Source organism: Esox lucius, chromosome 14, assembly GCF_011004845.1.
Source record: "Esox lucius isolate fEsoLuc1 chromosome 14, fEsoLuc1.pri, whole genome shotgun sequence".
Classification (NCBI taxonomy): Eukaryota; Metazoa; Chordata; class Actinopteri; order Esociformes; family Esocidae; genus Esox; species Esox lucius.
Window position 1 is genome coordinate 26,212,061 of NC_047582.1, and position 27,261 is coordinate 26,239,321.

The window sequence follows — 27,261 nt, forward strand, 5'->3', positions numbered from 1 at the left end:
GTGTATTCAATTAATGCAGAGGTGAAGGGCATGGCTTCCCACCCTGAGCTGTTGACTTTGCTTTGGTCAAGAGCAAGGTTCATCATCCACCAAGGACAAGAACACTTAGTCGTGACATTTAATGCAATAACACAAGTTGACACGTCTATGTTGACGTCGCCCCAGCATCAACATCCCAGGAGCAGCACGGAAACGCCAAGAAGCAACACTGCTTTGTCTCCCCAAAGTTTTCAGGCAGCCTTTAGCAGCAGTCTAATCGAGCTTCAGAAATGACAGGAGCAATGGTTGGGGATGTGTGGGTGGAGGGTATGTGCCTGGCCTCTGGTTGACAATAGATTCAGCGCTCTTTCAGCAAATAGGTGGGGTTAGTAGCCACACGATATGATTGGAAAACAATGCTTGTGTCATGTTTACATGTCACACGTCATTTGATTTTAGACTGAGCTCTGATCAAGCATTGTAAGTTCTTCCTGAATTGGTGTTGCGTCTTTTGCCAAATAAACAATAAAATGATCTCATGCAACTGGTGACCATGTGTGTTTCCAATGTACTGAACCTATGTATGTGACCCTCAAACTGCAATATGCACCGTATCGTGGGTTAGGGGTTCAGTTCCACCCCTAGGCTGCACCAGGTTTTTTGGAAGGTCCCCAATAAGGAAAATGTCACCTACAGTGAAGGTGAGGTTGGGTTAGGTTAAATTCTGGTTTAGGGCTAGGGAATAAGGATTCAATTCTGGATTGGATTTCATGATTAGGGTTAGGTCTTAGGTCCCCACAAGGATTGAAAGACACATTTGTGAGTCTGTGTGTGTGTTTGAAACACATCATATATTAATTGAATATGTTGGCCCTGCCTATCAGTGGTGTGAGTGATTCTGTGGAGCTGTCCATTGTGCTGAACATGCTGAGGGACTTTCTACTGCAGCAGCTTGTCAGCTGGTGTTATCCATGGTGCTGAAAATAGTAAGGCTATTGGCGCCTTGTCTGCGACTGCTATCCAGGGGTGTGAATGGACAGCTCCCGGTTAAGGCATCTGGTCTCAGGTCACCTCTCCTCTTCTTTTCTTTTTGTCTGACAGGCCCATTTGACAGAACACTCACCTACCTGCTTTGGCATTCTCCCTAACGACTGAGGCATTTCTCATTCTGCTTTTACTGTTTTTACGCCTGCAGCCCGATGAAGCGGTACTACTCCATTGCAGATATAAAAGTTTGATGGTCCTAACACCTGAAAGAGAAACTACTCATTAAGTTTGTACAGTCTTGGAGCTTCTTCCATAGCAGCACTCTACCAATTATTTTGAGTCCATTCACGGTTAATACAGAACGACAAACACAGGCGGACAACTAATTTATCTGTTTTGTTCTGTTGATTAGGCTATTTTCCTATCCTATTGAAATTCATCAATTTTGAAAGCAACAGAACAAAACAGAAATAATAAAGGCTTTCGTTCCAAATCTAGGATTGTGCAGAGCTAAAACTATTACAACTCCAGTGTGGTTTGGAATAACAGCCTAAGATAAATCAATAAAAGCATAAAGCTAGTACACTGGGATAAAAAAACAGCAATAAAAAGCAATTCATTTTAATTATGGTGTGATTAAGAGGAAAAGTTAGGAGAACTCAGGCTGACATTCTCACTGCGCTCATTTAATTTAGAATGTGTCCTTGTCAGCAATTCAGTGCTACCCAAACCAAACACCACGTCTACCTCAAACACCATGTCTACCTCAAACACCATGTCTACCTCAAACACAGTGTCTACCTCAAACACCATGTCTACCTCAAACACCATGTCTACCTCAAACACAATGTCTACCTCAAACACAATGTCTACCTCAAACACCATGTCTATTTTAAACACAATGTCTACCTCAAACACCATGTCTATCTCAAACATAATGTCTACCTCAAACACCATGTCTATTTTAAACACCATGTCTACCTCAAACACCATGTCTATTTTAAACACAATGTCTACCTCAAACACAATGTCTACCTCAAACACAGTGTCTACCTCAAACACCATGTCTATTTTAAACACCATGTCTACCTCAAACACAGTGTCTACCTCAAACACCAATTCTATCTCAAACACAATGTCTACCTCAAACACAGTGTTTACCTCAAACACAATGTCTGCTTCAAACACCATGTCTACCTCAAACACCATGTCTATCTCAAACACAATGTCTACCTCAAACACAGTGTCTACCTCAAACACAATGTCTGCTTCAAACACCATGTCTACCTCAAACACCATGTCTATCTCAAACACAATGTCTACCTCAAACACAATGTCTACCTCAAACACCATGTCTACCTCAAGCATACCCTGTTAGAAAATACAAGAGACGTATTACTGTCAGATCACAAAACGAGTAAAAACAAGGAATACACACTCACACACACACATACACTCTCTCTCTCTGTCTCTCTCACACAAACCCACACACACCACTATAGTCAAACTTTTTTGCTTATAACCCATTTCTTGTATTATTTTTTTTGAATAAGTGCAGTTTACACCAAAGAAAATATGGAGTTTCTATTACTGCACCACCAGCTCGCAGGGGAATTGCATGCACAAACCATCCATGAATAACAATGATGGGCTTTTTATATAGCACCCTATACCGGGAGTTAGACAAAAAAGTAGGTTTAAAAGCCTAAATTCCAAAAAAGCCCTGGGGCATGAAGGATGCTGTGTTTTCGCTTCCCACCCCCTTCTGGGACCTGAGGCTTATAGTCTCTCTGTGTGTGTTTTGGTCTCAAACATTTCTGTATATTTTATTTTGCATAAATACATTTTGTCAGATTTTTCCAAAATTACTTCCTAGGGTTAGGTTAGGTTTTGGAGCTTGGGGTAAGGCATAGGTTTAGTCTTAAAATGAGGTTACAAAAGTTAAGGTTAGGGAAAAGGTTGAGATTAGGGTAGAATTTAGGGTTAGAGATTCAGGAAGGTTTTGCAATAAAATATTAACCCTCAAAAGTAATAAAAGTGTGTTTTTATGTGTGTATGTGTATTTCTGTGTGCTGTGGTATGGTTGAATCTTTGTGGAGATTACAGGCTTGTACCTCAATCGTATTTTTCGTTTCATAATGCATCAAATGTTTTCAGTGGGTGACAGGTCTGGACAGCAGGCAGGCCAGTTTAGCTCCTGGACTCTTATTATGGAGCCATGCTGTTGTAATACGTGCAGAATGTGGATTGGCATTGTCTTGCAAAAATAAGCAAGGCCTTCCCTGAAAAATAATGAATCTGGATGGCAGCATATGTTGCTCCAAAATCTGTATATTGTTCAGCATTAATGGTGCCTTCACAGATGTGTAAGTCACACATGCCATGTGCACTAATGCACACCCATATCCCAGATGCTGGCTTTTGAAATGTGCGCCGAAATGAAGCTGGATGGTGCCTCTCTATAGTCCAGAGGACTAATTTTGATTCCCAAACATTATTTATCATTTTGATTTGTCAGACCACAGGACAGTTTTCCACTTCACCTCAGTCCATCTTAAATGAGCTAAGGCCCAGAGAAGGCAGCGACGTTTCTGGATCTTGTTTCTTCATTGCATGTTAGAGTTTTAACTTGCATTTGTGGATGCAGCGACAAACTGTGATCACAGACAATGGTTTTCAGAAGTGTTACTGAGCCCATCCAGTGGTTTCCACTACAGAATCGTGTCTGTTTATAATGCAGTGCCACCTGAGGGCCCGAAGATCACGCCCATCCAATATTGGTTTGCAGCCTTGTGTCATGCGTACAGAGATTTCTCCAGATTCTCTGAATCTTTTAATGACATCATGTACCGTAGATGATGAGATCCCCAAAATCTGCAATGTTACGTTGAGAAACATTATTCTTAAATTGTTGCACTTTTTGCCTGTGCAGTCTTTCACAGTGGTGAACCCATCCACACTTGATAATCCACTAGGTTTAGTTTTTTTAGCATTACACAGCTTTTTCAGTCTTTTGTCGCCTCTGTTCCAGTTCTTTTGAAGCATGTTGCTGGCATCAAATGCAAAGTGGGCATATATTTTTCAAGAAAAAAATGTAATGTCTCAGTTTCAACATTTGGTATGTTGTCTATGCATTATTTTCTATTGCATTTAGCGTTTGATGATATGCAAATCATTGCATTCTGTTTTCATTTACATTTTATGCAGCACCCCAACATTTTTGGAAACAGGGTTGTAGTAACCCGCTGGGACAATATTGTGGCATTCTACCAAGGGTCAAGTTGTGTGTGTGTGTGTGTGTGTGTGTGTGTGTTCGCGTGTCTGTGGGCTTGTGTGTGTGGAAAAAATGGATACCATCTGTGCACACGGGGGGTTCCACACCCTGGGCCACGTCAAAACTGGGCCAGTGTTTCCAGTGGACTCTGACCAGTGAACATACATTGCCACAGAGCAGCTAGTAAATGCTTGTTGTGCCAGACACAGACTGCAGAGAACCCCGCAGAGAACAGCCTGGTGTTAGGCTAAATGCAGTGAGATTTAGCTGCTACTGGGTTTTGGAACTTCTATCACAAACATTATATCACATTTTGAGTGAAAATCTAACTAAAATGTGTTGCATTGGATTTAAACGCGAGGACTGCTCTTATTATGCAACAAAACACACATTGCTTTTCCTACTGATTGGAGGGTTCACTGTTAACGGATGTTTTTCTTTGTCAGTTAAGATTCCCCTGACACACATGTACACATTATATAAACACACACTCAAATACACACACACACACACACACACACACACTAACAGCATTATATAAAGAGAGAGAAATAGCTGCAGTGTTTACAGTCCAGGTCAATAACCACCTCTCAGAACTCAAACTTTACCTTTAACCCCGTCAATATGTACATTACATACAGAAAGACATACTGTACAATACACACACACACATCATTTAAAACTGAATATGAGTATGGGTTATAGTCAGAGAAATCTCTCCCTCTATTCTTGTCTCTCACTTCCCCTCTCGTCCTCTATAATAGAGAATGCTAATTGGAAGTGACAGACCAATCCTGAAATCCATCATAGGAATTGAGCTAAACTGTTTGCCTCGGTATGTGTGACAGGGCCTCTTGGCTGGTAATTGAACTGTGTGTGTGTGTGTGTGTACGTACACGTGTGCATGTGTGTGCGGATTCACGCACGTGCGTGTGTGTGTGTGTTTGCATAGGCTCGTGTGCACACGCCCTCCTTCCACCGAATCTTGACCTTCGGCCAAAGACCCAAACTGCCGGGACAAAAACTATTAAACGCCCTGAGATCATAAATCTGTCCCTGAGCAGGTTACATCCAGTCACACTGGTCTGCTGCAGCCACATTCGCTGAAGCTTCAGTATGGCTTCACACATGGAAAGCTTGAGCAGTACGTGATTCATGCGGGAGCATTAAGGGCTGACCGTGACAAGTCACTCAGCGGGCGGATCAATTAGAAGCCTCCCATCTCTCTCTCCCCCCAGCGTATCTCTCACGTCTTCCCACATGATGCCGCGAAGACCCACGCGGTCAGTTTCTACCAGTCCAAACAGCTCCTGAATGTCTTTCCACTCGACCCCCCTCTCAGAGTTTGATTTTCTTCGAACATGTCCCCAGTGACATGTAGGAGCTGTCGTAAAGACAGCTGGTTGCCAAGCACGCGTCACAGCGTTGTGCGGGAGATAGGAGAATACAAGACACTCAACCTATCACCTGTGTCACACTCCAGTGATATTGAAATGACGTCACATGGTGCCAGGAGTGAAAACACACGAGAGGACGTTATGGAGGGGATAAAGCCAACGTCTTTTCTCCAACTGGATGGAAGTATTGATGAAAATTGATGAAAAGTTTCAAACGAGGCTTTCGTCTCTACCTCAGAACGAACAGAACGAAACAGACGAGGGTAACGTGTTTTTTCTCCCGTGTCTTTCGATATCTTCTTGACAGAGAAAGGCACAGACATGCAACTCTGGACAACTTTAGGACTCAGTGATACGTGAATGTAACAGGCGTGTTGTGGGGCAGTGTCCTGCCTATGGTATGACACTGCCCTTTGTTATATGCAAAGGCAGAAATCATTTCGCGAAAATGTGCACCTGTTAGGAAAAATTCTATAGGCTGGAAAACGTCACATGTCGTCAATGAGGAACAAGCTGTTATAGAATCTGAGAGACTCTTTGTGGGAATGGTTCCAAGTGAGCCAACCCTGGACACGAGAGATGCGTACGCACTGCAGACAGAAACAGGGATAGCTCCCTTGCTGATGAATGGCGCCATTGTCCCATTTAAACTTGATACAGGTGATAGAGCAAACCTTATAACCTTATAAGTATTCAGAATCTCAAAGTGAAAACTAACACGCGCAGAAAAGTACTGACATTGAGGGTATACAATGGCATTGAAACAAAGGAAATGTGGAGGCTGAATGAGGCTGAATCGCACTCACCCCTTGATGTTTGTGATGGTGCCTGGGGGACATGTTTCACTGTTGGGAGACAAGGTATATCAGTACTTAGATTTAGTGAGACGAGTCTACGCTGTTAATGAAACGAGCTGTGTGCGCAGTGCCCAAGAGGACGTTGCAAATCCAACTCATGAGGCAATATCACGCAAGTGTGCAGAGTTGTTTCAGGGTTATGGAGCACTGCGCCTCACATACTCTATCAGGCTGAGAGAAGAGGCACAACCAGTGATCCACCCGCCCAGGAGAGTTCCGGTGGCCCTAAGAGAGAGACTAAGGGCAGAGCTAGACCGCATGGAGGGCCTGGGTGTTGTGAAAAAAACATTTCAGGAACCCACTGACTGGATTGACTCCATGGTCTGTGTACAGAAAAATTCTAAACTGAGGGTTTGCATGGAACCCAAAGAGCATGGAACCAAAAGAGTCATTACCAGATTCCTAAGAGAGAAGAAATTGTGAAAGGACAGGTGCTAAATACTTCTCCAAGAGGAATGCCTCACATGGGTTTTGGCAGTTAAGACCTGATGAGGACAGTGCTAAACTGTGCAGATTTAACACGTTTGGCTGCTACTCTTACCAGCGCTTACTCTCTAGTAAATGATCCACCCCAGAAATCTTCCACAGAGTGATGGAGCAAATGATACAGGCTCTGGAAGGTGTCAGGGTATATGTTGATGACCTGGGGATGTGGGGCTCTACGCAAATGGAACATGACCAGAGGCTGGATGAAACAATGCAAAGGGTCCGGCAGTATGGACTCAAACTGAATGGGGACAAATGTCTGTTCAGTGCCTCTGAGATCAAGTTCCTAGGAGATGATTTTCGACAAATCAGTGTACCTGGGACGCAGATGTATATTCCAGGTACACTCAAGGGCAGTGTCCACACGAAACAAGGTCGGTCAGAGTGAAACTGGAGAGGGAGGTGGCTCTTTACCGTAACATGTATGCAGCGCTGCCCGCCACGCAGGATCAGCTGCCGAAGATAGCTACAGAGACATCCAGAGATCCTGTTCTAGATAGAGTGAAGAGAAACCTGCAAGAGAGACGGAAATAAGGCTCATGCATGTAATACTAGCACATACACACAGAACTGTCAGAAGTTGACAGGCTGCTGCTTAAAGGCGACAGGATTGTTGTACCCACTTCTATGGGAGGTCGTCTGGGCGCTGACATGTCAAAAAGGAGAGCATGTGAGGCACTCGACTGGACAAATATGAACTCTGATATAGACCATTTGATCAGTCAATGTGCCACATGCCAAGGGCATAATTACAAGCAGCCGAAAGAACCCATGATCCCCACAGAGCTGTCTTCGGGACCCTGGGAAAAGGTAGCAAGTGACATATTTCACTATGATGGAAAGGACTTTTTACTAGTTATCGACTACTTTTCTAAACACCCAGAGATAGGGTTGCTGTCTAATACGTCATTGAGAGCTGTGATCACTCACTTGAAATCCATCTTTGCATCAAGGTATTCAAGGTATCAAGGTAGTCAAGGTATTCCGCATACTCTGGTCTCTGATAATGGACCTGCTTATGCTAGTTATGAGTTTGGGTCTTTTGCATCTCAACCTCCAGCCCCCTCTACCCTCTGGCAAATGGGAAAGCAGAGAAGGGTGTGCAAATGGTTAAAAGACTGCTAAACAATGTGTCACACAGCGGTACGGATCCAGAATCTCAATATGATCGCACAGGAATTAGTAGAATTAGAGTTGAGGAGCTGGGTTCATGGTTGAGAAGGGCTACGTTACTGGAATAAGTTGCCCCCTAGGTCCAACCAGGACAGAATAGGGCCAGGTGTTTTCGCCCGCAACAGAATACAGCTTCTCCGAAACATTCCAGCCTCATCAGGACAGGGTGGAGGAGTTGTGGACGTAATGAAATGAAAGTGAGAATGGTAACAGGGAGGACACCAGGGACCGGGGAGATCCAGCCATTAACATGGCAGACTCTGCTGGAGCGACTCCAGATAACGCTATACATGTATAGCACGCAGACCCCAGCGTATAAGAAAGCCTGTAGTCAAAATGGAATTATAGGCAGGATGTTGCCAACACCCTAAATTGTTGGAAATGTATATGCATTCAATAGCCAGCAGGCTAATAAGGTTACAGTTAAATATGCAAGTTAGTTATCACCAATAATTAGGTTTACATGTCTAAACTGTATGTGTATGTGGCGACTTTGGTTCTGTATGGGTTTGTATTTTTATTGAAAGGGGAAGATGTAATGATACACGGGAGCTGTCGTAAAGACAGCTGGTTGCCAAGCACGCGTTACGGCCGTGTGTGGCTAGTTAGTAATTCAATCAATTATTGAATTACTCTCTCCCTTGATGACCGGGTACGCAATCATTATTTAAACCACTATATGAAACGGCTGATTTCTAACAGAGTAAAGACGCTCGACTTATCACCTGTGTCAGACTCCAATTATATTAAATGACATCACAACATCCATGAAGGGCTCCAACCGCCGAGAAAAGAAGGGGTGTTTGGGGTGAAAGGTATGTATACATTATTTATGGTAGGACAACACCTTCATGCCCAGCACACACACACACACACGCACACACATGCACTCACACACACACACACACACACAAACACACACACATGCACACACACACACACACACACACACATGCACCCAAACGCACACACAAACACACACACACACATACTAGCACCCCCTTTGCATCCACACCACCCCCATGTCCTTGGAGGCAGAGTGAAGGGGTGGAATGTGGAGAGCAGGGTAGGTCTGGGGAACATCGCAGGGAGCAAAGACAGCGGCATCCATCGCCTTCAATGAATAATCAATGAACACCATCTGGAGGAGCAGAGCTGGAGTCTCTTACTCTCAGATGGGTCTCTACCTGCCTCCCCCCTCTATCTCTCCCTCTTCCTTCTTCCTCTCTCTGTTTCTCTCCCATTCCCCTTCACCTCCTCTTTTCTCTATCTCAGTACTGCATCTCTCTTGCTAATGCTCTTTCTTATCCGTTCCCTCTCTCTAACCCTCTCTTCTCCTCTCTGCATCTCTCGCCCTTCTGTATCTATTCATTTGTCTCTCTCCCTCGCTTTTCCTATTCTCTCTCTCTCTCTCTGACCCTCTCTCTTTCTTTCTCACCTTCTCTCTTCTGTCTCTTGACAGGCCTGTCCTTTGTAGTACTCTCTGTCCTCTCCATGTCACACCCATTCTAATTTTGCTGTATCATTCAGTTTGTTCTACCCGAGAGCCGCTAACAAGGTGAACCTTCATCCTTTTAAGACAGCCGTCCCCATGATTCTTACTGTAATTGACCTGTCCATTACAATGGGGGTTTTATTATCATTTAAACAAGCTCAGAGATGGTTCTTGAAGGAAATCTAGTAATATGTGATTGGCTTGATAAGAAAGCTTTATTAGTATTAGAAAACTCCGTTAGTCTTTTGGCGACAGTTAAGAAACACACGCACACACATACAGTACAGAACATTTAGGCATAAACACACACGCAGAGTGATAGAGGGGTGCGAGGTCCGTGATGTTTAGTAACGAATGACTTTGTAATGGAGAGTTTTAATTCTGTTACGCTAGGAGCTGTGTGACCCGTTCTTCATTTTGCTGTGCTGCCCTTCCATTTATAGCCGATAGTAAGATGATATGTCTAAATCTGGAAGAAGAGATCAAATATATTGGTCAAATTAGCGTCCCCATTGATTTCTTGCGTCACTCAAGGATATCACTTTGTAAGCTGTGGAAAATGTATGGAATGGCAGGCAATTTGCTTCAAAACAGCAAATGTGAAGACTTGCTGAATCTTTGTTTTTGTGTGTGGCTGCATCTGTCCGGGTATATTTGTGTTTGTGTGTCAGTCAAGTTGCGGAACACAAGGTAGGGTCTCTTGGTCTTGCTGCATTTAATTATCTTTTGTGAATGATCGAGCACAGGTTTGTAGTTCCTTCATTGCTGTTGTGCTGTGATAAGGATGGATCTAGCAAAACAGCCAGCAGAGAAAAAGGAGTTGGGGTTTTCTATCCAACGTGTCACAATAGTAATAAACAAAAAAACAATCTATTGTGGGAGTGTTTTGTAAACAACTGTGACAGAGAAGGGTAAAGGACGTCAGACAAAGTAATACTACAAGGAATATTTACAAGTCTGGGGAGCTAGAGGTAGGAAATGAGAGACCGAAATGAGGGAGGGCTCCTCAACAACCCTCAGACCATCTTCTGGTCCTATGAAACCGATATTAAACTCTTTGGTCTTAATAGCAAGCGTCACATCTTGAGGAAACCAGGCACCGTTCATCACCTGACCTATACCAACCTCATCTTGAGTAAAAGATGAAGGGAGCTATGTACAGACAGATCCTTAATGAAAACCTCCTGTGGGAGCACTCAGGAACTCAGACTGGGGTGAAGGTTCGCCTTCAAACAGGACAACGACCCGAAGCACGCAGCCAAGGCAACGCAGGAGGGGCTTCGGGACGAGTCTGTGAATGTCCTTGAGTGGCCCAACCACAATCTGGACTCAGGAACAGACAGAGTGACATAGACAGAAAGAAAGTGATGTTGGTGGAGTTATAGTTTGAGGTAGACAGAGGCATAAAGGAGTAGAGAAAGGTAGACAGAGGCATAAAATACAGAGAAAGAGATGGAGAGAGCAACTGTATCTTCTATTTTTGATTAACAATATTCTGAGCATACATGTGCAATGCCATAGTGGGACATTCTTGTTGTCATGCTCTGTACGGCATGTTCCAGAAACCATTGGGGGAGGACTGAAACTTGGCACAGAAATCACAAGCAGAGACCCACATCTTGGCCCAGAAATCAAGAGGGGAGAATCACATCTTGACCCAGAAATCAAGAGGGGAGACCCACATCTTAATCCAGAAATCACAAGCAGAGACCCACATCTTAGTCCAGAAATTATTAGGGGACCCCCACATCTTAATCCAGAAATCACAAGCAGAGACCCACATCTTAGTCCAGAAATTATTAGGGGACCCCCACATCTTGACCCAGAAATCACTAGGGGAGACCCACATCTTGGCCCAGAAATCACTAGGGGAGACCCACATCATGACCCAGAAACCATTAGGTGAAGCCCATATCCTGACCATGAAACCACAGGGGGAGACCCACATTCTGATCCAGGAACAACTGAGGCAAGATGTCAGATGCCAAAAGCACACCTTGGTCAGTCCAAAGTTTTGGCAGCTTCCGCCTTTAGAACCTGGGCAAGGATAAAAAGAAAGAAAATGTTCTGTAGTGGAAAAAAAGACTTGGAAAAATAAAAACAAGTGTTTGTTCAACCCAGATTTCTCATTCGGGTTAAAAATACTATTACACTCTTTCTCAGTGTGTAAATGGCAGGGGAAAATAAGGGTAAATCCATACTGAAGGTTAGCCTATGCACAACAAATCAGGAGCTAAACAATTCACTTAACAAGGATTAATAGCTAGAGACTACAAGCCAATGTGCTTCAGCTGGGAACTAGCAGCCAGGTCCTGTCTCACGCAACATCTCCCTTATAGCAGTGTGTCCTGGCCAATGAACTGGTCTTCCAAAACAGCAGTCTTCGGTTAACTAGGCTGGCCTGGTTTTATGGACAGAGACCAAAGCAGAACCATATGTAGTCACCAGCCTAGTCCCCAGGCTACCCAAACAGTCACACAGGGTGCACACAACCTGTTTACTGTTAAAAGGGGGGCGCTGTGTCTGGAGCAGGGAGAGTCCCCTGGGTTGGTACTTCTTAATTTGTGTCCGGGTCAGGATTTGGGATGGTCTTTCCTGGGGGTGGGTATTTCTGTGGGGACATGGCTAGCTCTCTCACGGCTTGCTCTCTGTCGCACCTCATCTTCCTCAGTTAATTTTTACCACCACTTTCTTGGCTCATCCTCTCATTTACATTTTCTCTCAATCCACATCTCCAGAGTAGCCTTTTGGAGTTGCCTCACTACCATCCACAAGTGCAGACACACCACTCTCCTTTCTACTCTCCTGGTTTGCATTGCATTCTGGGTGTCTGAGGAGGATGGTGATTTGACAAGCTGATGATGCGATGTGCCTCCGCACTCTGGGCTCCTCATCCGCTACTCTGCTCTCTGATCAATTCTGGAACATTCATGACTCTGGATCGTTACAACCCTGGAGTGGCCCGGGTTGGATTTAGGGATTGATAGTCTCTCTCTGCCGATCTGTTCGTGGGACTAATGAGCTGATAGCACCATGGTGACACCTGGCAGACACAACCATTCCGCCTGTGCATCAATCAGAACCCTGCTCCTCTGTCTCTTTAATCTCTCATTGTCACTCCAGTTCTTAGTCCTCTTCTCAGTCTTGTTGTTTTCCTCATTCTATCCCAAACTCTCTGTGCACATGTTTTCAACACAAGCTAACCATTAGTTTTCACCTCGTTCCCCTTTCACAGACACACACTGTCTACCCAGAAATCCTTTCCATTTTATTTTCTGCTCTCCTCTCTCCTGTTCTGTTGTCACATCCCCATTAATGGAGCAGGTAAGGTCTCCTCTCTCCTTTCCTCGTCCTCTACCAAGTCTCTCACAGACCGCATAGTTGTGTGTGTGTGTGTATATATGTGTCCGCCTGTGTGTGTGTGTGTGCGTGTGTGTGTGTGTGTGTGTCTGTCTGTCTATGTATGTGTGACGGGCAGACTTTGTTCTGACCATGTCTGGGACCCCAGTGTAGCAAAAGAACACAACAGCTCAGGGACGAGGATCTCTACTAATTAACACATAGGTCACTGCTATAGGAACAACTTAGAGAAAAACAAAGAGTAGACAAGAGACAGAGCCAGGCAGAGAAGACAAGAGACAGAGCCAGGCAGAGAAGACAAGAGACAGGGGCAGGTAGTGAAGATAAGAGACAGGGGCAGGTAGAGAAGATAAGAGACAGAGACAGACAGGCAGAGAAGACAAGAGACAGAGACAGACAGGCAGAGAAGACAAGAGACAGAGGCAGGCTGAGAAGACAAGAGACAGAGACAGGCAGAGAAGACAAGAGACAGGGGCAGGTAGAGAAGATAAGAGACAGTGACAGACAGGCAGAGAAGACAAGAGACAGAGGCAGGCTGAGAAGACAAGAGACAGAGACAGGCAGAGCAATGGCTTCAGAGAGACAATAGGAAGAGAGACGGCCACTGCTCACTGATATCAAATTACCTCTCCTGGCATAAAGCACTGTCTTAGAAAATCAATCAGGAAATATGCATATTGTACACTCTCAGAACTAAAGGTGACTTGACCAACCTTTTCAGCATCATCAGTCATTACCAGCTTTGGCCCACTCCCTTCTGCACTGAAGACCATAATGGACTGTATAACTGAGGTGGAAGTTCAGACCTTCATAGTATTAAGTAAAAGGGCAATACAGAGAGTAATGACGTCTGGGCCGTGGCAGAGACAACTGTCAGCCTGTGTGTTTCCAGTTCCAGTCCTTGTTTCCTGTGCCGATTATCTCTTACATTCACGCTATCAAATTCGCACATTGTTGATGGAACTTTTTGTCTACAAGCTCCTGGACAGTTACTGTATATTGGAAGCTACCTGAGGTTATTTCTGTTTTTGACTGTTACTTTTAACTGCCCCTGTGAAATGTTGTATGAAGGAAAAGAAGAGACTATCTTCTTGTTGTCAGGGTAATTTATTTTCCCCCTCATCCCTTGCTTTGGTACGGTTGCTCACCCCAACCATTAAATATACCTGGAATGTTTGTTCATCTTCCTTTTAGATCAAATGGGATTGGTTTAATTGTACTTCTTTGTCTTGCATATTAGTATTAATATGCATTAGTATGCAGCCATCACAATCATACTCCTACAAATCAAATGCTTCCTTCTACTCAAAACAGTATCTCTGTTTCTCTTTCATAATTCCTCTTGCACAACATTTTAGTTTTTTATTGCTCGCTGTCTTTGTCCTCTTTTTTTAATCCATTCATTCCTTCATTCCCCACTCTAAGACAGTACAATAGTTTGTGTTCATTTGGCAGTGCATTTTATTTCCTCATCTGTTGACTGGTGAGAGGACTATAGACACTGGAGCTGGGCTCATCTTTTCAGGAAGAAACAGAATGTTTGGTGCAATTCTCTGAGCAGGGGCTTCCATTGATAGTTTTTTTTGCAAAGCAGACAGGAAATCGCTGGAGCTTGTTTAATATGTCCAATAAGAAGAGGTTCTGCCTATGCTTCTAAACTAGGGAACTTTGGAAACCTTGGAAACCCTATTAGAGGCAGAATTTCCATTGCTGCACTATAACAGGAGAGCAACACTGTGGATTGGGGGTCAGCATTGATAGCATCAATAGCGTTTCCTCTGATACAGTGTCAGTTCCACATACAATCAGTCAGTCCCGGAGGTATGCAAAACTGTTCTCTTAAGTTACTGAATGAAATGGACATTTACCAACCTAGTGTGCAGAATATTGCGTATGTTCCAGGTATAAATGGTTATTTTCTGCCTCAAGTATCAGTTAAAAACTTGTTTCTAAGGAAATCACTAACAATTTCAAACTTTGGAATAGCCCACATGCGTAGATGTTAATGTTATTAAGCCACCAGCCTTGACACACACACACAAACACGCACTCTTGACACACATAAACACACTCAGAAATTTCTGGTCTGTGTTGTGTACTGGAAACTCAAAATACACCACTCATTAAGTCTCGGCTTACGAAAAAGAGTGCAATCACATGCATTTCCTCTCTCTTTGTCTTTCTCTCCCTTAATCTTCAATTTCCTCTCACATTTCATCTGTACCTGACTCCAATTTGAAAAATCTTCATTTCACCCCTTGCTAGTTGACACTGTAGAACCATAGCATGTAAATGTGTCACCTGGACTTGAGTATTATCTAAATTAGCGATTTTTAATGGGATTTTTCACACGAAATAGCCAGAGGCAGCCCCGTTAAAGCTGGGCAAGATAATACCATATTTATATTCAAATTCAGTTTTTAAACCTGGTTTGGTGAGTCCCAGTACACTTACCTACGTCCTCTACGCTATTGAGTTGAAAAAGAAAACACAATTTCTTTGTTCAAAAATATATCAGAACAACCACTGCCTGAGGTTACTGCATATTTCACCCTTCATAATTAAGTTGTGATTCCTCATCTATTGGAGCATGGGACATTATCCTACACCTTCCCTACTCTCTATACTCTCACTATATATTTCAATTAAGTTTCGGCATAAAGGTTTCATTGGCAAGTCCTTCTGGCCTTCTCCGATCATTTACAAACCTTTTGAAGTGCCCTGTGTTGTTTGTATTCAAGCCGAGCTGCTGTAGGTGCAATTCTTTGTCAGCTCTAGGGCAACAGTTTCGAGGTAGAATTGATGTTCTTTGTCCTGGTATCTGGACCTTTCATTTTTGTATCTCTCTGTCTCTCTCTTTGTGTCTTTATCGCTCTCTCTTTCTCTCAATTTCAATCTCTTTCTGTCCCTTTGTCTCTGCGTCTGTCTGTGCTTCTCTCATCTCTGTCACAGCAGTCATAGCTTCAGTTTCCAAGCCAGCCCGGCCGTGTCAAGATAATTAAGGGTGTAGGGGCTGTGAACAAGAATGCAGCACAGGCTGACTGAGTAAAAAACACTGTGACAGAGATTAGCAGGGAGAACCTGGTCAGGTCCGGGTAAACACCTGCTCCAACGCGCCATACTCAGCATCCCAATGGATTATGTTGGTGACCCTGCTGGAGCTTGAAAGGCAGTGCATCCAAGGTTGTGGCCCACCGATTACATTTTACTGTGTATAACAGAGACGTAGTGCATGGCCAGGTGTTAATGTTGCTGTCTCACTGATGTGGGCCAGGTGAGAGTAAAAACTATGATTCACAACACAAAACCCAGAGAGCACGGAACCACTCCAGGAACTATTCTGGAACGCCATTACACGACAAAAGCCATGAAAAACAATGCTTCCTATCAAACACTATTTTCCCAGCCCTGACACTAACGATCACCAAGGGAATTCTCTAGCAGGCGCAATTTGTTGGGCGCACCTCTCTTTCTTCTCCTCTGCCTTCCTCTCCGCCCTCTGCCACTTCCAGTCTTACAGAATAACACTGAGGCTTGGTCCTTGTTTTCCCAAACTCTTCCTTACTTTTTCATCACTCATCTTTCCTTCCCTATTTACTCTCCATCCCTATCTCTCGTTCTCCATTTCAAAAATAATTTTACCATGCCTTTCACCATTTCTCTCCCTCCTAGATGCTTTCTACCCCATGTTTTCAATATACCTTCCATTGACGCGAGCAGGAAATATACTGTCTGAAATGAAACAGAACAAACCAAATGTGATCTTATGTGGGGACCTCACCTTATATTCTCCACAGAAAAACATTGCCCCGTGCATGGATTCGATTTAGATGGATAACCATTCAACACACTGACAAAAACAATCGCTTTCATCTAGCCTGACCACAAACAACGCATGCTTCATGAATGCAGAGTGAGGAGAATGTTTATCCCATTGAAGAAGGGATTCATTATTCCGAATTCTAGAGCTGGAAATGGATAAACTGATTAATGCCTTAGTACAGATGGGGAGGACGGGAAGGAGAGAGAGGAGAGAGAGAGGCAGTCAGGGGGGAGAGTAGTTGAAGGAAGTCAGTGTATAACACCAAACGAGATGGATGATCTTTGAATGTTTGTTGAAGGCAGGGCGCATATATTTCTGTTACCTTGTAAATGTGTCTGTCTGAGTGTGTGCGCGCACGTGTGTGTTTGTGTGTGTGACTATTTGAAATGGCCTGGGCTGCAAGTGACACAGAAATCTGCCGTACTCTATGAAAGATGCAATGGGAGGAACCTACTGGTTCAAATCTAAAAGTAATAATCCCCCAACATTTACATGAATGAATAAACTAATCAGAGTTTACTCTTGTCACAAAAACATGCACTTATCTGTGTGTCTGGAGGGGGGGGGGGGGGCGTTCAGCAGCTTAGCTTTCCCATCTCCCTGTGGTCATCAAGCTAGACCCTGTGAAATAGGTGGTCCTGGCCAAGATTCAAAATGTGTTTGCTGTTTTGAATAAACAAAGAATGTCTGAGGAATATTATCAACAAAACTGTTCAAGTGGAGAGAAAGGAGCTAAGCTTAAACACACTCACTCAGCTGCGTTATCTCCCTGAGCGGAAAAAATGGGGTTTTGGGTGTTGTGAATGTCAAGTAGATTTACACTGTTACCAGAATCACCCACCTGTCAAACACACTAAACAGTGACAATGTGACAGTTTCTGAGAGCCTCCTCCTGGAATTATCCTTCTGGAGTCCAATCCCACTGGCCATAAGGACTCAGCACAACATGCACACGAGGAATGCCAATGGACAGCTGGACAGAGGTATCGCAAGGCTTCAGACTCAACAGATCCCTGTGAACTGTGCAATCGGACTTCAGTGGCGTTTGAGATGGACGTGGACTAATGTCCAAGCCGCGGCCAGCGACTGTCTCTGACGCAGCTGTGGCAGACCCGGGTGTGGTCCCACAGGGGTTCTGCCACCCGTGATGGAACATCTCATCCAACGTTAACATCACCTGTTGATATCAAGGCAGGACGACACAGGGCTTTGGACTGTGCTGAGCCCTCTGTCTCCGATCCATATTTCAGGACACTGACACGGGCGAGGACATTCTCATCTTTACTGTTAAGGTGAGGTCACAACACAGCAGATCTGGCACTGCGTTGTTATGCCAACCATGCACCATTAAACTTCTGTGAATGTTTGTTTCTCATACGGGGACATGTACATTTCTAGACATGACAGGCTTGTCGAGTTGACACCCAGTGAACTGAGATTTAGACCAACCAGCAAAGCATAAACACATTGTAAGAGGACGTTGGTTTGATATTGATGGTGTTCTGTTTCGACTGAGTATATAATATGACTGATGTGGTTGTTGTTGTTGTTGTGAGTTGTTGTGAGGCCACAGGGAGGTGCTCATTCTGGAGGTAGTCTCCTCATGTGGTTGTTGTTGTAAGGCCACAGGGAGGTGCTCATTCTGGAGGTAGTCTCCTCATGTGGTTGTTGTTGTGAGGCCACAGGGAGGTGCTCATTCTGGAGGTAGTCTCCTCATGTGGTTGTTGTTGTTGTTGTTGTGAGGCCACAGGGAGGTGCACATTCTGGAGGTGGTCTGCTGATTTGAACGCAACATGGCTCAGGTCTTTGCTGATTAGTTGCTTAAGTATCAGCACCTCATTTACACTGGAACAGCATCGGCTGTCAGTGCAAACTAACAGGTCGTGTTTTGGTTGTGAATAGCACAGAGACAGTTTTCCTGTGAACGGCACAGAGCTGTGAATCGTGTGTAGACAGTTTCGCTGTGAATCGTTTGGAGACAGAGTTGCTGTGAATCGTGTGTAGACAGTTTCGCTGTGAATCGTTTGGAGACAGAGTTGCTGTGAATCGTGGGGAGACAGTGATGCTGTGCATTGTGAATCGTGAGTTAACCACGTCACATCAGGAGCTTAGTCAGGGACCACAAAAAAGGGCATACACATGTTTGTTTTTCTATCCCTGTGAGAGTAATTCTAACCCTAACTTTAACCTAACCCTAACCTTAATCTCATTAATCTAATCTTTATGCCTAAACCTATTGTATCCCTAACACATAACCTTTAACCTAACCCATAATGCCGACACCTAAAACTAATCCCAATTCCAACACAATGCCCAATTAAACATGGGGATTTCTTTTATTTGATTACCATGTACACATTGACCTGGATTACACACTAACATTTGTCAAGTTTGATTACCATGTACGTATTGACCTGGATTACACACTAACACACACTCGCACACACACACACATACACACACAGTGAGAGAGAATAGGTCAGTAAGCTCTAGCTGCTAATTGACCTTTGGCATGCTCAGAATGTTCAACAGATCTGCTCTGGAATCACATGAGTACTTTTTTCTGGGCTTGACCCTTTTCTATTTCTCATCCTTTTTTTATTTCAGAAATGAATAACTGTCTTAGTGTTGTTCAGAACAATGTATTGCAGTGCAACATACAGTACATTTACAATAAATGACAACATTATATAATATACGTATCACCAGTGTCTATAAGATGTCTAATTGGACTAAATCTAGAGGGATTTAAAAACCAAATGAGGCCTCATCATAATGGTCCACTGGAGTTACGATAAAGACGACGGGTATATTTCCAGTGGAACCATACACTCGGAGAAGACTGAACCTCTGCTAAAGAAAAAGGCTGCTGTAGCGCAGCATTAACAAACTAAAGAGGAAATAACGGGACACTTCCCAAGAACAGAGCTACAGCTATACGGCTGAGCTGACGTCTATACAGGGACTGTGCCGTTCATAATGCAGCCCGACAAATGGGGAAACACAGGGAACATTTCTACACGTATTGATGAGGAAATGGGGACCAGGTGTGAGTCATGAAACTGGACAGTCCGGGGTGCGTTCAAGATGGAGGGGGAAGCTGTAACAAAAAGGCAGGCAACATAGACCGCTACAGCTGTGACAGACCAGGGGAAGGGTCAGTCCCTGAGGGAGACGGGACGGTAACTGATAAATGACCACAGGACGAGGCAGATGACAATCTCTGCATTCGGTATTTAATAGTTCCACTCCCCTTATAAGAAAAAGGCTATTTAGAGATCAAGGGAGAGGCAGGAGGGACGGAATCAGAGATTCCTCTCATCGTTATTAAATTATTTACAGGCCTAGCCTCCATACTCATTAAGACTGTATGTCAGGCACAAGACAAGAAATGAAAGGAGGGAGGGAATATAGAGAAGGTAGGGGATGATATGATAAAATACAAACAGGGAGTCAGATGTGGAAAGATGAAGGAAAAGGTTGGTAGGTGGAGATGAAAGATGAAAAAGAAGACAGAGAGCAAAAAGAGAGGAAATGGAGCTAGGCTGACAGAGACACAAAGGGGGAGAGTAAAATAAAGACAAAGCTAAAAGAGTGAGTGGAAAAAAAACAGGCTTCCAGTCTGTGGTATGATTAAAGGATTCATATGAGTCGAGGGTAGACCGTCTTCTCTGTCTCCCAACACTTTTCCCCTTTGTCTCCTTTGAACTGAGGATGCATCGACAGGCTAAAAGAGTTTGGTTAGAGTTGAGCGATGGCAGATACGAGGTGCTGTGAGCTGAGTATTTGAATTAGCCTGCGCGCCAGTACACCTTCTGTCTTAGGAAGAGTGAGTAAAGGGTGGGGCAGAGAGAAAGAATTAGATAGAGAGATAGAAAGAAAGAAAGAAAGAAAGAATGACTGAGAGGGTGAGAGAGAGAGAACCGTATACAGCAGATGCTACCATAAAAATCATAAATATTTGATGTGTTCAGTGTCTCCGTCTGTCTCTCTGTGTACAGTGTTTTGTATTCCCTGCTACAATGGTGGGGCTCTCTTCCTGTCCTTTAGGTCAATGTGTTTCTGTCTTTCTGTTTGTGAAACATTACTTGTCTATACAGACGCAGCCAACGTCTTCATCAAACAACATGTTGTAACATTGTGGTGGGGGGGGTATAACCTGTTTGATAACCTATCAGTTTTATATTATTTCCATACATTCTGGCTGTGCTTTAAGGAACAGTAGATCAACTAAAGTTCTGACAAAGGCTAATTTAAGATCATGGGGTTGGGTTTAGGATTAGAATTAAGGAAGATGTTAGGGGCTTGGGGTTAAGGTTAGGGTAAGTGTTTAGGTTAGATACGTGGTTGTGAATAATAGGATTTTTGAAGGGATTTAATGACTGGTCCCCAAAATGTCCTCAGAAGTATAGTTAAACTCAATTGTGTTTGTATGTGAGTGTGTGTGTGTGTGTGTGTTCGTGTGTTTGTGTGTGTGTGTTTGTGTGTGTGTTAGCAGGTGGCTAATTAGCCAGACTAGCTGTGTTTTCCTTGTGTTTAATTGAAAGGATCGTTGGGTCTGTGGTGTCATAATTCTGTGTCGGTTCGTTTTAACTACACTGTAAATGTGTTGATTAATTTAATCAGAAATTAGAAGCGAGGAATGGAAATAGGAAGACAATTTGCATAATAGAGGCTACAAATAGAAGGCCATTAAAATAGCTGGATACATTAAAGGGATGAGGCAGTGTGTGTAGTCTAATGGAACAGTGTAGTGGGAGGTTTATGCTTCATACAGGTAATTGAGAGATATATGACTATAGACCGCGGCTGGATTTGACTGGCAAATGGCTGCTTTAAATGTTAAGATTTGTGAGCTAATAACATTGTTTATGATGGCTGGCCAAAAATGACCAGTATTTGCAATAATATTTCAAATATGATTTTTCTCCAAAATTGTTCGAAGTGCCTGTGAAAAGTTTATATTGACTTTAATTTCCTCATGCTCACTTTAGTCACATGCAGTACTCTCCTTTCCACCCTTTACTATCCTGAACTGTCAGGTCCTGGCTGGGGGCCTCTAGGCATCTCAATGCGCCTGGGGGCCACAGTCAGAGCCTGACCGCAGAGGTGCCTCTAGGCATCTCTGCGCTGCTGTTTTGATTGGCTCCAATTAGAGGCAGCTGCTCCATGTTGCCTCTAATTGGGGACCCTATTTAAGTTTCCCTTTGTGACCTTTGGTTTGTGGATCATTGTGTGGAGTTTGTGTATGTTGCTCGGCAGTGCTCAGGTCTCCTCCTCCTCCTCCTCCTCCTCCTCCTCCTCCTCCTCCTCTTCCTCCTCCTCCTCCTCCTCCTCCTCCTCCTCCTCCTGTTGTTGTTGTTGTTGTTATTGTTTTGGGGTTAAAATTAAAAGGATGTATTCACGCTCTGCACTTTGTTTCCTGCTTCTTGACCATTACATGGGCTTGATAATGTTATTTCAGCCCTGTTGGTAAGGTAAAATTAGGAGAAAAGTTGTGTTATTGTTATAAATCTGCCTTCTGCACAATCCCCCTTAATAAAATGAATGTCTTTTACATGAATATTAAAGCCTTGACTTGTTCTCTGGTTTGGACGTTAATTGCTCATAAAGGGTGGAAAATGTCAATGTTGTTTAATTTTTTTGCATGTGGTCTGAATATATTTTACAAGGATATTGAAATATTCAATTTATTAGCTGGCAATGAGATCAACGATGGAGCAAAGACAGATGTGCTCTAATCATTAAGATATTATTTGGGAATGTGTCCTGTTTTACAAGTAGTTATATTAGAAAAGTTTTTTGACGCGTACGATCACCAGTGTGATCAGGCTACAGTGGTCCCTGAATTGTACAATCACACCGGTGTGATTAGAATGTCTTGTTTAGAACGCACCATTAGCATGCCTAGCTACAAGTAACGTAACAATGGCTGGTCAGACCGCGCTGTTATTTACTCACATTTAGCATCTTAACATTTCCTGGAAGAGCTGACAACCGATAAAAACCTTCTAGAAGTTATGTTACCTGTTGTATGCTTTTTATATAGTTTATTCATTTTCACTGCACTGAATTACTGGTCACACTTTGTTAGCTAGCGGTTAGCTGACGTTTGCTAGCGGTTAGCTGACGTTTGCTAGCTAGCTACAGTTATACATCAACCACCTTTTGCAGCTCTTAGAATTTGAGTCAACGAGAGAAGCTTGCAATGCATTGTATGTAGTAATCCTCACCTGGCAAGGTGACTGTTCAAATGCTGGAGTGAGTTCAAATGCTGGAGTGAGTACTGAAGTCACGTGCAAAGAAACTCATGCTGGGGGGTCTGTAAGGAATATTTGAAACTCACGCGTGAAAAGGTTGTTGTTGCGTTCCAGAGTATTTGGTTAAATCATTTCTCCTCAGAACGTTAAACTGGTCATGGTGGATGATGTTGCAGGCAGAATAACGTTCACCATGGCGTCTCCAGACTCTTTCACCTCTGTCACATGCTCAGTGTGAACCTGCTCTCATCTGTGAAGAGAAAAGGGCGCCAATGGCGGATATGTCAATTCTGGTGTTCTCTGGCAAATGCTAATTGCGCTGCACAGTGCTGGGCTGTGAGCAAAGGTCCCACTAGAGGACGTCGGGCCCTCATACCATCCTCATATGGTCTGTTTCTGATGGTTGGGTCAAAAACAGTGCTCTGGCAGTGCTCCTCCTGTTCCTCCTCACACAGATGTGGGTTGGGTTGCTGCTGAGAATATGCCCTTCTCCTGGTATCTCCTCCAGGCTCTAGAGACTGTACTGGGAGAGTCAAAGACGCAAACCTTGCAATGGCACTTATGGATGTGCCATCATGGAGTAGCTGGACTGTCTGTGCAACCTGAATGGGCTACAGGTACCACCTCATGCTACCAGTAGTGACAAGGACACTTGCAAAACACAAAACTATAGAAGAATCAGTCAGATAGGATGAGGGGAGAGCAATTGTCTGTGGCTACCTGCAAAACCATTCCCTTTTTGGGGGTTGTCTTGCTGTTGCCTCTCCAGTGCACCTGTTGTCACTTTCATTTGCACCAAAAAAGGAGACGTTGATCCACAATCACTTATGCTTCGATACCGGACAGATGTAAATCCCTGAAGTTCAATTGACTTAGTGTTACCCTGTGATGATTACGTGTGTACAAACATTTTGAGCAGTGTATATTTATTCCTCTATGACTGATTTCGTCAATGAATGAAAGCAATGAAAGATATTTTTAGAGTTATTTTTTTGGTTTATGTGCTTTATTGAGTTTTGGCTGAAACAGCTGTGGGCCGGATTCATGATGCAACAGGACATGGGTAGGACACTCCAGACCACCTGTTGGTTGACTTTGAGTCAGATGCATTTGTTTTAACCCTCATTTCACCAGATTTGTTGACTGAGAACACATTCTCATATACAGGAACAACATGCAAACCATAAGGGTTAGATTGACATGCTCATGGACCAAACTAGAGATTCCCAGGTCTGTAGTGACATTTCAGTTAGTGATCGGACCATAATCTCCTTTTCTTTCTTTATTCTTTCTACTCAGAGTAATATAGAGTAATAAAACAGGCATGCTGGGATCACAACCTATGATTCAGCTACTGATTGGTACCTTTATGATTTTAATGCATGCATAACCATGAATGGTGTCACATTTATGAGGGTCGTTTACTATGCAATATATTCCTACTTGGTTGCTCTTTCTAAAATTGCATTATACTACTAGTGGATTCCTAATGAAAGTGTAATGTCATACAAATGTCACATCATTTGATTCCTTGTGTGGCTAAGTATATGGCATTGAAGTTGAACATGAATGGAAATATTATTCCTATTCACCTACTGCCCTTGTCCATATTGGGAATGTATTACAGATGTCTTAACTAGACACAGTCCCAAATCTATATACTTGCAGTCCACAAACTGCTTGTTACGTTTTAGTCATTAACAAATTCATTAAGTAAAAATCTTTAAATCTAGATTAACCAAATTCCACGTACGCATGAAAAGAAATCCATAGTCATAGTCGCATGACCCCAATCTCACACGGCAGACGACAAGCCTGAGTGGAGTCTCCACGTCCAGTTAAGGGCAAAGGTTTAAGATTCTGCAGGAAAAACCCACGGGATGGTATTTCCAGGAACATGGTGGAATTTAAAACCTACAGGATGCATCTGTTGGCCCAAAGCCTACTCTATATAGAACTGACCTGTTGCCCAAAAGCCTAAATTATATATAACTGACCTGTTGCCCCAAGGCCTACTCTATATAGAACTGACCTGTTGCCCCAAAGCCTACATTATATAGAACTGACCTGTTGCCCCATAGCCTACATTATATAGAACTGACCTGTTGGCCCAAAGCCTACTCTATATAGAACTGACCTGTTGGCCCAAAGCCTACTCTATATAGAACTGACCTGTTGCCCCAAAGCCTACATTATATAGAACTGACCTGTTGCCCAAAAGCCTACTCTATATAGAACTGACCTGTTGCCCCAAAGCCTACTCTATATAGAACTGACCTGTTGCCCCAAAGCCAACATTATATAGAACTGACCTGTTGCCCCAAAGCCTACATTATATAGAACTGACCTGTTGCCCCAAAGCCTACTCTATATAGAACTGTCCTGTTGCCCCAAAGCCTACTCTGTATAGAATTGACATCTTGCCCCATTGCCTACTCTACATAGAATTGACCTGTTGCCCCAAAGCCTACTTTGTGTAGAAGATCTGTTGCACTATGGACCATGTAATATTATTTAACCTGTTACATTCTCTCTAAGAAGCCACTTGTCAACAATGGTCTGGTCCATTAGTTACTCTGGTAAGAGCACGCTTGTCTCTGTGTCTGTGTTAAAGGTTATATGTGTGTTAAAGGTCTCTCTAAGGTCCATGGTGACACTGTAAATGAATGTGACGCCATAAAGGAAAGATACCTTCATGTAGGTTTCCACCCCAACCCTAATACAACGCCCAAGGTATGAATAATTAGCTGGTTGATAGCTGAATCAGATTAGTTACAACTGGAGCAGAAGCCAAATCCCACAGTGCAGTATGGTATAGTGAAGAGCGCTACAGGATGTGGGAGACATGGGGACCATATGTTAGTAAAGGACATCTATTTCTCTCTGTGGGGAGTGAGAGGTATTGCTCAGTAGGTGTGAACAGTGTGTGTAAATAGCGAGCCAGAGGAACCAATTAAAGGGGAGGTTACTGGGATGGTTGTTCCAGTTCAGATGATTGATGTAGGGGCCGGTTAAAAAAAATCTAGTTCAATGGGAAACTTGTTTTATTTAGTCCCAGACTAGGCTTAATCTGTGTCAGTGAAAGCAGCCCGTAGTCTCATAAGATGATCTTTTGTACACTGGCATTAATCATGAAATTCAGGTTGGGGTGAAACGCAATTCCACTAGTGAGAATTTCAGTGGGAATTACATATTACTATCTCCATTGATCCTGATTTTGAAGTCTGTGTCTAAGGTTAATCGGTATCCGTCGAACCTGGCCATGGGCTACAATGATAAAATCTCCACAGATTAAAGGGTTCTTGTAGATTATATATTTGTTAGTTAATATAAAAAAAATATATCATTCTGATTCAATAGTTCTTTGAACAACCCTTTGCACATGCTTCATTATACTGAAAATAAGCTAGCTGTCGGTTGTAGTAAAAATATACAAATTGTTACAATATTTTTAGGGCTGGATTTAAGTATTATTGTTCAATGGTGCAGTATCCTTCTGTATTTAATTTCAGTCAGGGTTTGAACTTACATTCTTCCAGCTTCCAGTGACCTGATGTTCAGCAGAGAACTGTTGATTAAAAACATGCCGTGTTCAGCTATATCAGTCACTATACATCTTGGTGTGGGTCCCTGGTGCTACAGAGGGGATTATGGCTGTGCAATAATAACATAGACTTGTTTTTTCTTTTAGCAAAAATATAGTCATGTTTTCCTGAGCTCTTATCACAGTGAGGACACACACACAGCTTATAGTAAAAATGTTATGTAACATATTGTATGACACAATAAATAGACACTGACTCCGTCTCAACCTTTATGTTTTTACAGAAGAACCACCTCTTTGCTATGCCCTGTGTCTAACACTGGGGATAAAGGTGAGCGACAAGGCACTGGTTCGTTGAACCGTCCTAGCTGTCTCTTTTTGGTGTTCTTCCCTCTCTCCACTGGGACGTCCTCTCCGCTATGCTAATGAAAGACAGAAACCAAATGCCTACATAACATTTTACTGAAACAGTTCAGGGAATGTCTTTGTCTCTGTGAAATGATCATCAGAGCCAGATGATTTGATGGCAGGTTTTCCTGCTGGGAAACAGGATTTCTAATGACGGGGCTTAGCCGATGGTGGTGTCTGGGGGAGAGGGTTGTAACGTAAGAGTTAGTAAAAGAACA